The sequence below is a fragment of the Bos javanicus genome, chromosome 26 (genome assembly GCF_032452875.1).
Source record: "Bos javanicus breed banteng chromosome 26, ARS-OSU_banteng_1.0, whole genome shotgun sequence".
In the NCBI taxonomy this organism is placed as follows: domain Eukaryota; kingdom Metazoa; phylum Chordata; class Mammalia; order Artiodactyla; family Bovidae; genus Bos; species Bos javanicus.
The window spans coordinates 161,450-173,784 of NC_083893.1; the positions used below are offsets into that span (position 1 = coordinate 161,450).

At 38.0% G+C, this 12,335-nt stretch overlaps 1 pseudogene; it reads right to left on the reverse strand.

Annotated features, from left to right (window-relative positions):
• Positions 1 to 676: 676 nt before the first annotated feature.
• On the reverse strand, positions 677 to 10,030 carry LOC133239097 (ankyrin repeat domain-containing protein 26-like; annotated as a pseudogene).
• Positions 10,031 to 12,335: the final 2,305 nt, after the last annotated feature.

Consider the following 12,335-nt stretch of genomic DNA (forward strand, 5'->3'; position numbering starts at 1 on the left):
GTGATGGGAATGCTCTAAAATTGACTGTAGTCACCGGTTACACATCTCTAGACTAAGAGATACTGAAATACACATGTTGAGTAGGTGAATTCTATGATATGTCAATTATATCTCAATAGCTTTAAAAAAAAATCCAATGGCAGGATCCAGATAATCTTTTTAATTCTCTAGTTTGGATGTACGTATTCTACACCATCTGAGTACATCCATGCTTTTACAATATACTTAAAATGAAAAGGAAAGAAGGCAATGCCTAAACTTCAACTGGTTTGTATAAGACCCTTTCTGCACACGTTATTCTGAAATCCATGAAATAAATGTATACAGAACTCTACAGCAATTTACAAAAGGAAAGATGAGAAATGATAATTTTCTGAATGTTCCATTAAACTAATATTATCCTCTGATTTTAATCTGGATTGCCATATCATGGTAATACAGCTATCACTTTAAAAAGTATTGTTTCAAAGGAAAAAAAAAAGGCTCTCAACTTGTGTGAATAATGAGACACAATTCTCAAGTTTCCTAAGGGTAAATAATATAAGGAAAAAGTAATATAATGCAAATGGTAGGATGAAAGTCAGAGTTTAAGGAATGAGTGCATTATAAAGATAAGAAAATTGTAATAAGTTACTTGTAACAAAAATACAGAAGAAAACTGACAATGAAAATGAGTGTTCTAAAACACTCTATCCTACATATTAACTGTTAGCATGTTCAATTTCATACATACCTGACTTATGAGTTGACATAGTTGTAGTAGTTTACAATTGTTCTTCAAATCCTATACCTCAGCTTCTAACTTAGCACAATAACATGACATGACTTTCAGTGAAGTCTCTGACATAGACTGCTTTTTTACAGAGTCATCCAGTTCTTGTTGAAGTTGTCTCACAACTGCCTAATAAGATGCTTTGTCAGTGAGTTTATCAAATCACTTTACTATTATGCTATGTTAATAATAGAAACTCCAACATATGCACTTTGAAAACTATCACCACAGACAGCAATCACCTTTGTTTTCCTCCTCACTGACTCTGGCTATAGACACAGAAGTGGCCATCCTCCAGCCTTCCTGATATTAAGTTACTCAGACAAAGGATGTGGTCCCACTATCCACACCCTGCCCCTCCCAATAAATCTGCAGAGCTTCACCACCTCACGTCTAGAAAGAAATGAGTGTGTAGGTGGGGAAAGTGATGGAAAATTCCACACTGTGGAAACAGTATGGAAACATTTTCCTTTCCTTTTTTATTAGAAGCTTTGATTAACTCAGAGATTTTCACATATTCCAACCAGTGCTCAGATCTTTCCAATAGATCCCTACCTCAGCAGAAAAATGATGTCATTCCCTTGTGGCTTATCTGTTTTATATCCAGTAGTGTGTCTACATTAATCCCAAACTCCTAATTCATCCCTCCTCCCCACCTTTGCCCTTGGCTAACTGCTCTACTCAATATTCTGTAGTCACCTACCTGGGAAAAGGAACTGAAAAATAATGGATATAGTGTACAAATAACTGAATCAACTTGCTGTACATATGAAACTAACAACAAAATTGTAAATCAACCATATTCTAATATAAAAGAAAAATGCAATTTAAAAAATGAGGTTGCTCCCATGGCCTTCAAGGAGCCTCGATAACCTGGCCTCTACCTGACTCCAGACCACAGCTCCTACAACCTTCTCCCTGACTCACTCCATTCTTGCTGCTCACAAATCCTGCCATCCTTCATTTTTAGAGGACAAGCTTGTATTCAAATGATAGTAATTGATACTTAAAATGAGAATTATGAGCAAATTGTTTGTAAAAATGTTAAGTAAATCATAAATAGCAGTGGGAAGTTTAAATCAATAATAGTTTTGCTAAAGCTCACCACCTGAGTCCCAAATTATGACTTAATGATAAGTAACTGCATTTGAAGAGTTGAGAGGCTTTAAGAACAAATGATTCAAGGCTAAAATGTTTCCCATATTAACTCAAATTGACATGAATAAAAATAAAATTGTACCAACAAATATAACAAAAAGCTATGACAAGCTACTGAAGCCAAAGTACGATATATAAAATACAGCCTCTGGGAAACCTGGAATTGATGATCAAGATAATCCAGGTAACTGAAGCTTCATTTCGAAATATTCATTTCAGGTTTGAGCATTTCATTTATCTGCTTCGTCATGATACTGAAATGTGGTAACATAAAGATTAAAATTATTACCTTAATAAAGAGTAAATTAATAGCACCTGTCTATGTTAACAATATAGAACTAAATCTCTTAACATTTCATAAATGACACAATGTCCCTACTCAAAGTAAAGGATTTCTTCGGTCTAATTTTTATTTGCTGGATATAAGGTATACTTTTAGGCTGGTTTAGAGACCATAGATTCACAGCCTGTGTATTTTTTATATTCAACTAGATTCAAATTTGGAGAAGGCAATGGCACCCTACTCCAGTACTCTTGCCTGGAAAATCCCATGGACGGAGGAGCCTGGTGGGCTGCAGTGCACGGGGTCGCTGAGAGTCGGACATGACCAAATGACTTCCTACTTTCACTTTCCACTTTCATGCATTGGAGAAGGAAATGGCAACCCACTCCAGTGATCTTGCCTGGAGAATCCCAGGGACGGGGGAGCCTGGTGGGCTGCCATCTATGGGGTCGCACAGAGTCGGACACAACTGAAGTGACTTAGCAGCAACAGCACATTCAACATTTAGCCAGAATCAAGAATCACTTTTAACTTTCTTTCAGGAAGTCTGAGAATTATTTCTCCTTCTGGATGCTCACTTTTCCTTCTGCTTTCTCATTTTCATACCAATACATTCTCTCTTTTAAATGATTATATTCCTTGATTAACTCATTGTTTCTTTTCTCCAGCAGCAGACCTTGTTTCTCATATTCGGCCTGAAGTTTTCTCACGATCTGCTGAAACTGGTCTTGGATGCTAATGACCGTCTTCACTTTACTGTTGGCTCTGTTTTGTGCATTACCCAGTTGCTGTCGGAGCAACATGTTTTCACTCTGGATTTGAGATAATCTCTCCTCTAAGGATTCCTGCTTTCCAAGGCATGTATTCACTTTGCCTTGTTCATTCTGATAATGTGTTCAATTTCCTGCTTTTGACACTCTGATTGACTTAGATCTCTCTGGACACGTTCTAACATCAAAGTCTTTTCTCTAAGATCATCTCTCGTGTGATGCAGCTTGATTTTCAGCTTATTGAAGATACTTTCCACTGTAGATAGTTGCTGGGAAAGCATCTCGCTGTTATCTTTTAGATTAGCCACATCATACTTCATTTTTTCCTGCAAGCATAACCATTCATCTCTTGCTCTCTGGAAGGCAAGTTCCAGATCTCTTTTTGATGTCTGACCTTGATCATGATCATGTAAGGCAGCAGCCAGTCTAGAACAGTAGGATTTCACTTCTGTTCCGATCTTTATTTACTTTCTTTTTTGTTCTCCAGCTTAGAGTTTATCATTGTATTCTCAGCTGTCAGAGCATTAAGCTGGCCTGTGTAGTGGGATATAGTCTTTGTTAACGTTTCCTCATTCAGTTTTATTGCCTTTTGAAGATCATCATTCTTTACTTTGAGAATTTCAATGTCCTAAAAATAGTTCTCTTCCTTTTCCCGGTGCTGATTTTTCAGTGCATCTATCTCCAGTCTTAGCATGGCAATTTCCTCCTGCAGCATGTGCTTTTTGTGCAACAGGTCTTTTGTTTCTTCACAACTATCATAAACCTAAGTGAAAAAAAAGGAGATGTTTAGCTAGTACTCAGTAAAGTGACATTCCATGATTTCTTCTGAAATGAAAGACTAACTTGTATGTTTATACAATGAAAAGACTGCCCCAAGTGTGTCTCCAACAGGAAAAAATAAGGTTCAATTCAATCCTCAGACTTTATACAAGCAGGAATTCCCAAAGGTTCAAAAATTTAATGTAAGACAATGAATCCATGAAAATCAAAAAGAAATACCAAGAGACTTTTCAAGAAGCTCAGAACTGAAAAGGCTTCTCTCTGAACTATAACAAACCCAAAGGCTTAAAATAAAAGATTCATAGATGTGACTACACTTAAAAATTGCATCTGATGTGGAATATTTATATAATGGAAAACTAGTAATCCATAAAAAAGAATGAAATAATGCTATTTGCAGCAAGGATGTTGGGATTAACATATACACATGAGTAGATATAAAATAACCAACAGAGATCTACTATACAACATAAGGAACTACACCTAATATTCTGCAAGAAGAATCTGAAACGGAATATGTGTGTACATGTGAGCGTGTGTGTGAGTGAGTGTGTATGTGTATTAGTCACTCAGTCATGTCCAACTCTTTGGGACCCCATAGACTATAGCCTGCCAAGCTCCTCTGTCCATGGAATTTCCCAGGCAAGAAAACTGGAATGGGCAGCCATTTCCTTCTCCAGGCTGCTGCTGCTACTGCTGCTAAGTCGCTTCAGTCGTGTCCAACTCTGTGCGACCCCATAGACTGGAGCCCAACAGGCTCCACTGTCCCTGGGATTCTCCAGGCAAGAACACCGGAGTGGGTTGCCATTTCCTTTTCCAATGCATGAAAGTGAACAGTGAAAGTGAAGTCGCTCGGTGTCTGACTCTCAGCGACCCCATGGACTGCAGCCTACCAGGCTCCTCTGCCCATGGGATTTTCCAGGCAAGAGTACTGGAGTGGGGTGTCATTGCCTTCTCCACCTTCTCCAGGGGATCTTCCCAATCCAAGGACTGAACCCAAGTCTTCTGCATTGCAGGCAGATTCATAACAGTCTGAGCCAGCAGGGAAGCCCCATTTATATAAAATACACACACATATACATATATATCTGAATCACTGTGCTGTATACCTGAAACTAACAGAATATTGTTAACTATAATTCAATAAACAACACCACTTTCTAGGTTTATAACACTGCATTTGATACCTCCTATATATCTACTTCACAGTAAGACTCTTAACTCTGTATAAATAGACTAAATTTTGTACAAAAAGTTTTTGCTTGAGAATGTTACCTTCTAACATTTTAATAGGCAGTTACAAGAATTACACCAATTGACAACTGTACTAGACACTTCTACAAACATTAATTAACTCATTAGCTGTAATGATTCTGGAAAGGAAAATGTTAAAAATATGAGTAAGCTGCAGCCTTTTCGCCAGGTCTTTGGACTCTGCTAGTCTTCTTACATCAAACCACATGTCTCTAGTACAAACATATCAATACAAAATAAGCTTCCTACTTCATTCATGGTACATACACTAATGGTAAATAAGCTAAAATTTAGAAAGTTCTTAGAAAACTATGAGATTATTTGCTGCTGCAATAACTTTCATTATCTCTCCATTATGTTTAAAATAGTAAGATGGGGAAAATATGATGAAAAGCACTTAATAACTATCACTAAATATATATTATGCCATATCTATCACTATTTTGAAAAGTTCATTGTACTGAAATAGGACACTCACAGGGCAGAGTGCTCATTTTCTCACAAGTAGAAGAATCACATCCAAAATGTGGTCTCTGAACAGCCTATAGTTTCCTCCTTACCATTAGGGGAAGTGATAAACTAACCGAATGATCAATTGAGGAAGTGAAATCATTACCAAAACCCAGAATATCTTTAATTGGTAGCAAGAGTTTTGTTGTTTCCCCCCTCCCCCTGCCCCTTGGTGCGGGGGAGGCACTTTTATAAGTTTATTCTAAAGAAACAACTTTTTAAAGTGTTCAAAAGTGTTTTTACAACTGATGTCACAGTTTTTACAAAAAAACAGTAAATGATGTGAAAAGGTTGTTGACAGGGTATTGGTTAAAGAATGACAGTGGAGCCAAGAATGGACTCTGATTCAGACACTGAAGGTGACGACATGCATGGAGTGACTGACACGTTCACTCCAGAGCAGAGGGACTTGGTCAGGTAGCGCAGTCGATGGTGGTCCTCCTTGCCTAAACCACAATCAGGGTGCTGGCTCCTCGGAGATAGTCACAAAAGATTTGAGATCAATTCCTATGGAAAATATTAAAGGCCTCTCCTTGGATGAGGCCATCGTATGTGACCACCTAACTGCTCTAGACAAATGGATTTGAATTACAAATACTACTTTCCCGAGCTCTTCCTGAGAGCTTTTCATTGTGGGGGATCTGCTGCTAGGACTTCAGGGATGGGACCCAGTCCATGTTTGAGAGGGACATCAGGTGTGGGAGCAAATTCCTCTGCTGTGAGATGCCACTCAAGAACTCTGCAGAAGGAAGGACAATCAACTTCAAAATTGTCTGGTTTCTACCAACTGCTGGGAAAAAAATCCCTGCACCTCTCGAGGACGCCAGTTAACACCTGTCCTTGAGGACTCTGCTGTAAGGGAGAATGCAGCTGGGAAAGCTGGAGCCAGCTCTGAGCTGTTCATGGGGCAGGTGGACTGGAGGGCTCATGGGCACAGAGGGAAGGGGGTCCACGACCCTCAGCCACCTGCCAGACTGAAGGCCAGAGGCAACTCGGTGTAAAATTAGGCAGGATGGTCCCTCCCAGCACCCCTTCTCTTCTAGACCTATTCACTCACGAATGTTCCATCAAGGCTGAAGGATTGGTTGCCTGAGGTGGGCTGAGAGCTTAACCTCCAGTTTCTACACCATTCTCAACCCTGTGGTTTCTCAGGATCTATTGTGTGAGCTACTGATGTGACCTCTCCCTCCCTCTGCTCGAAAAAGTGCACCCAGCATGTCAGGATCATACAATTCTTATTTCCGGCCTTATTACTTTGGGAACTTTGAATTTCTTTTCTTTTGTTTTTAACAATTAACTTAAAATTTCCTAAAACACTAAACAAAATGACACTAAATAAATGGTATTTTTTAAAAAGTGGATATTATAAATAATATTGATAAAATCGTGTTAGAAATTTGAAATTTTTACCAAAGATTACTCTACCTGATTCAGATTATTTCTCTCAGTCTTCATTATCACTTCTACTGCTTGGAAAGTGAGTTCTAGGTGCTGTTTCACTTCAACTTATTTACTATATTGGTCTTCTTTTCTTGTTAAATGCTCCCTCATTTTTTCATATAACATCTAGGCATTTCTTCTATTCTCTTCTTCTTGCTTTAAGGTGAATCTGAAAAATTTAAAACTCTTCTTAGAAAATCATGAGATCATTCACTGCTGTAATAAATTTCGTTTCCTCTTCACAATGTTTAAAATAGTAAATGTGAGGGGAATACAATGAAAAACACTTAATAATGGTCACTGTTTTCAGACAGAGGGTTAAGAAAAAAACTGCATAAATTTTGTTTTCATTTTCTCTTGAGAAAAATGGCTACTTCATAAATCTGTGGGTGGGAATGTAAAGTAATATAAACTAAGAATAGTTTAGAAATATAGATTACAGACCACTTTTAAGTTCTCATACTTTGACCACATTATATGATATTATTAAAGAAAATGTATTTAAAATAATTAGAAAGGTAGAAATGAATTTATAGAAAAGGTGTTCCTTGCAGTATTAAATAGAATACAGAAAAGTGAAAAACAATTGGAAGTCAATTTCAGTTCAGTACAGTTCAGTTGCTCAGTCGTGTCCGACTCTTTGCTACCCCATGAATCACAGCACACCAGGCCTTCCTGTCCATCACCAACTCCTGGAGTTCACACAGACTCACGTCCATCAAGTCAGTGATGCCATCCAGCCATCTTATCCTCTGTCATCCCCTTCTCCTCCTGCCTCCAATCCCTCCCAGCATCAGAGTCTTTTCCAATGAGTCAACTCTTTGCATGAGGTGGCCAAAGTACTGGAGTTTCAGCTTAAGCATCATTCCTTCCAAAGAAATCCCAGGGCTGATCTCTTTCAGAATGGACTGGTTGGATCTCCTTGCAGTCCAAGGGACACGCAAGAGTCTTCTCCAACACCGCAGTTCAAAAGCATCAATTCTTCGTTGCTCAGCTTTCTTCACAGTCCAACTCTCATATCCATACGTGACCACTGGAAAAACCATAGCCTTGACTAGACAGACCTTTGTTGGCAAAGTAAAGTCTATGCTTTTGAATATGCTATGTAGGTTGGTCATAACTTTTCTTCCAAGGAGTAAATGTCTTTTAATTTCATGGCTGCAGTCACCATCTGCAGTGATTTTTTAGCCCCAAAAAGTAAAGTCTGACACTGTTTCTCCATCTATTTTCCATGATGTGATGGGAACAGATGCCATGATCTTCATTTTCTGAACGTTGAGTTTTAAGCCAACTTTTTCACTCTCTTCTTTCACCTTCATAAAGAGGCTTTTTAGTTCCTCTTCACTTTCTGCCATAAGGGTGGTGTCATCTGCATATCTGAGGTTATTGATATTTCTCCTGGCAATCTTGATTCCAGCTTGTGTTTCTTCCAGCCGAGCATTTTTCATGATGTACTCTGCATAGAAGTTAAATAAGCAGGGTGACAATATACAATCTTGACATACTCCTTTTCCTATTTGGAGCCAGTCTGTCATTCCATGTCCAGTTCTAACTGTTGCTTCAGTAAATATTTAATGGGGTTTCCATTATGGTGGACTTCTGTATGCTCATGAAAATGATGATTTGGAAAAATATACATTAAGTTATTAGAAGCATTCACTGTTAAGAACCTGCTATATTATTTCTAAGAATTTCACACTCCAAAATACTAGTAACACTTTCTCCTCTGTAAAATCCTAGAGGATAAGTTAGTCCTTATGACACGTCTATGTCTCTGCAGAATTAAAGGAAACAATAGTTCAAATATTTCCTTAAAGGTGAGGTGTATAGTGTCTCAAGCTGCTGAGCTCTCGTTCCCACTCCACTTTCTGATGCTCTAACTGTGATTTCACTTCTTTGGTTTCTGACAGCTCTTTTTGTAGCCCATGAACCTTACTTTTCATTCTGTAAAATTCTCCTCTAAGTAGTTCACAGTGGCTTCTTTGGCTTCTTTGAAAATCTACTAATCTTTCATGTGAAAGAATTGTATCCTGAATTTTCAACAAGCTAACAGAATCTGCATGATGAAGAAAACAAAGATAGAAACAAACAAAAAAACTTATGTGAGTAATTTTTGAGTATAAAGGACTTTGCCTTTCATGTTCACTCATCCACGCACTGAACAGATATTAAGGGTCTATAATGTGGAAGACATTATTCTAAGTTCTGCAAATAAAACAGATGCCCCTGGGTCTTGTTTAGCTTGAAGTCTAGTAGGAGACAAGGACAAATAAAATAATTATGAACTCAGATAGATACTCTAAGAAAAGAGAGTTCTATGATCACATAACAGAACTTGACATAGACTGGGTCCAGGAAAGATTTCCCTGGGGAAGAGATGTCACACTGAGAAATGAAGGATGAGCAGGAAGTAGTAAGTAGAGTAGGAAGAACAACTCTGTGGACAGTCTCCAGCTGTCATTATGTTTTTAACCAAGACAGAGTGAACAGCTACTGACTTACCTTCCTGAGTGGAGTGAGCAAAAACAATGCGGACAAAATACATTAAACGATGATTTTCATGACAAAGGACTTCAGGGAATGAAAGACAATGATCCTGGAAACACATGAGGTTAGCCTAAGGAATGCCCCAGCTCACTGCCTTGAGAGAATTCTCAGGCCCCAACACGGGGAGAAGGAATGGAAGCTGAGTTAGCCAGACTCCCTGACAGGAGGTGATGAAGCTGACAGTCTGGTGAACCAAAGTGGGCAGAGATCACAGATCAGAACTGTGGAGAGGAGAGAGTGGAACAGAGAGAAAAAGGACCCTGGGGATCTCAGGAGCCCCTCGGGTATTCAGCAGATGAACAAACAGAAACCATCTGGGAGAAACCACCTGAGACCAGGGAGAAACCATCTGAAAAGACTATAGGAACCTGTGACTGGTGCTCACTCAGTCCCAGGAATTCTGTCTATTCTCATGAGCCAGGCTGGAAAATTCCTAGGTATCAGCAGAATTAACAGGGTAGTCAGCAAGGTCTTGCCTCCAAGGCAGGAAATCATCAGCCCTAGCCCCAGAGCCCCTCTGGATGCACCTAATGAATCATGAGAAGCAAGAGCACAGAAGGATCTCTGGAAAACTCTCAATATTTGGAAACTAAATCACATGGGTCTAAATAACCCTTGGATCAAAGAGGTAATGAAAAGAGAAAGTACAAAGTATTCTGAACTGAAGGAAAATGAAAAAGTTAAGACCAGAAGACATTTTAGGGAATTGACAAGCTGATTCTAGAATTCATGTAGAAAGAAGGGTGAAAACTAAAACCAGATGGAACCACACAATTGTGACCTTTAACCATGCAGCAAAGAGAGGCAACAGTTGGGCTTGAAGCAAGGGGGTAGCATGATGGGACCTAAATGTTTAAAAATAGGCAATAATTACAGTTGCTGTGCAGACTGAGGTTCTGCCAGGTGGAGTGGCAGGAAAAGAAGTCCTGAGATTATTTCAGTTACTCTAGGAGGAAAATGATGCTGACCTGACCATGGGTGAAGGCACAGGAAAGAAGAGTCAACAGAAGGTACAGTGAGTGAGAGTATCATAGGCCTGTGGCTCAGAGTATACACTCACTTTCATGTCCTTTTAAGGCAAAACAAACTTCTGAGACGCACGGCACTGTAGCATATCACTGGCTCTAGAGCAGTACTGACAAGGTGTGCATATATCACTCCTCTATACACAGACAGGCTTTTCGTTAACATTTACACTGCAGTCCTACCTTTATACCCCACGTTGTGAGGTTCTACTTGCAACGTGGAATTCCTAGAGTAAAGCATGTCACCATCCTCAGAAACAGTCTCGGACGACTGAGTTAAGTCATCCAGTTCATTCACATAATTAATTAGTTCTTTGACCTACACGTAAACAATACTCTTTCACAATGTCCTTAAAATATATATAAATACACCAAGTGTACAGAGGTGATAAATCTCTGTATCAAAACAAAAACAGACATTTCTTAAAAGAAGAGATTTTTATCAAAAGGATAACTTTATCAACAGTGTTTCTAAATGATGTGTTCAAAGTAAACTTCTCTACAACAAAGGAAGATTTTCTATTTTAGCACTATTCCTTTGACAAAGTATTTTCGATAAGGATAATATTTTTGAAAGTTCATTTTTTTTTTTTTTTTACTATACCTTCTTCTTTTCATATGGTGTTTTCCTTGCAGGCCTAAAAGAACAAATGATTCTTTTCAGGCTAATATTAAATATTCAAAAATACAAACAATATCTAAACTTTTCTTTTTTATATAAACTTTTTCCATTGGCAAGTAATTGTCTATAAAGGATGCAGAAATAAATTAGAGCAGCATTAAAGGACACAGAAAATATATCAGTAATACTAATAAAGTATTACAGTTAGATCTAAAGAAAAGGAAAAACATAAAGTTACTTGCATTGTGTAATAGGAAACAGTATACCAGTATTTTTTGCACCTGTTCTTTTCCATAAGAACTAACTTTTATGGCAATACGACCTACCTGGGAGGTATTCCTTCAGTTCTTCTAAGAAAGAAATCCATTTGAAAAACCAAGATATTAGCTTTTTGAGGACATCCTATGCATCAGCTATGCATTATCAGAAGCACCTAACATGTCCTAAAGGCATTTTCATCCCCACAGTCATTCTGGGAGATAGGATAGGAAGAAATGGAGCACACAAAGGCTGAGGAACTTGCCCAAGCCCACTCAGCATGTCACCAACAGACCCAGAATTCAAACCCAGGAAGTCTGGCTTCAACACTGCTCTTCCAAAATATGCTGAGAAAGTAATATTGAAAAGTCTTTTTAAGTAATATGATAGCAAATGAATCTATAGTATTATTTCAGGTCTAGCTATAGCTATAAATAATGATTTCTGAATCTTAAAACATATTTCTCAAAAAATAAAAAGACATCAGAAGTAGGTAAGCCTGGATATCTACTGTCAATAAAGTTTTGTTTTCTGTAAAAAAAAATCATCAATAAGCATTCATTCACCCATTGTGCTGTTTCTTCATGCATCTGACATACATGTATTGAGCACACAATATATGTTAATGACACACTTAGTAAAAGAAGTACGGGTTTTGTCATTTAGATCTTTATCATGCAAAAGGAATAATTTGTGAAAGACTGCTAATAATGTTTTTCTATTGAATATAAACAAAATCTTCCCCTTTTCCCTGGAATCTTTAAACAACTATGAAGTTAATATGATGTGATGTTTCAGAGCACCTTACAAAATCACAGCTACTCATCATGTAACTGTCAGCTAGAATTATCAAGGAATGACCATATCCTATTCAGTACAGCCTATGTGTTTGTAAATTCACAATTATGTAATTTTT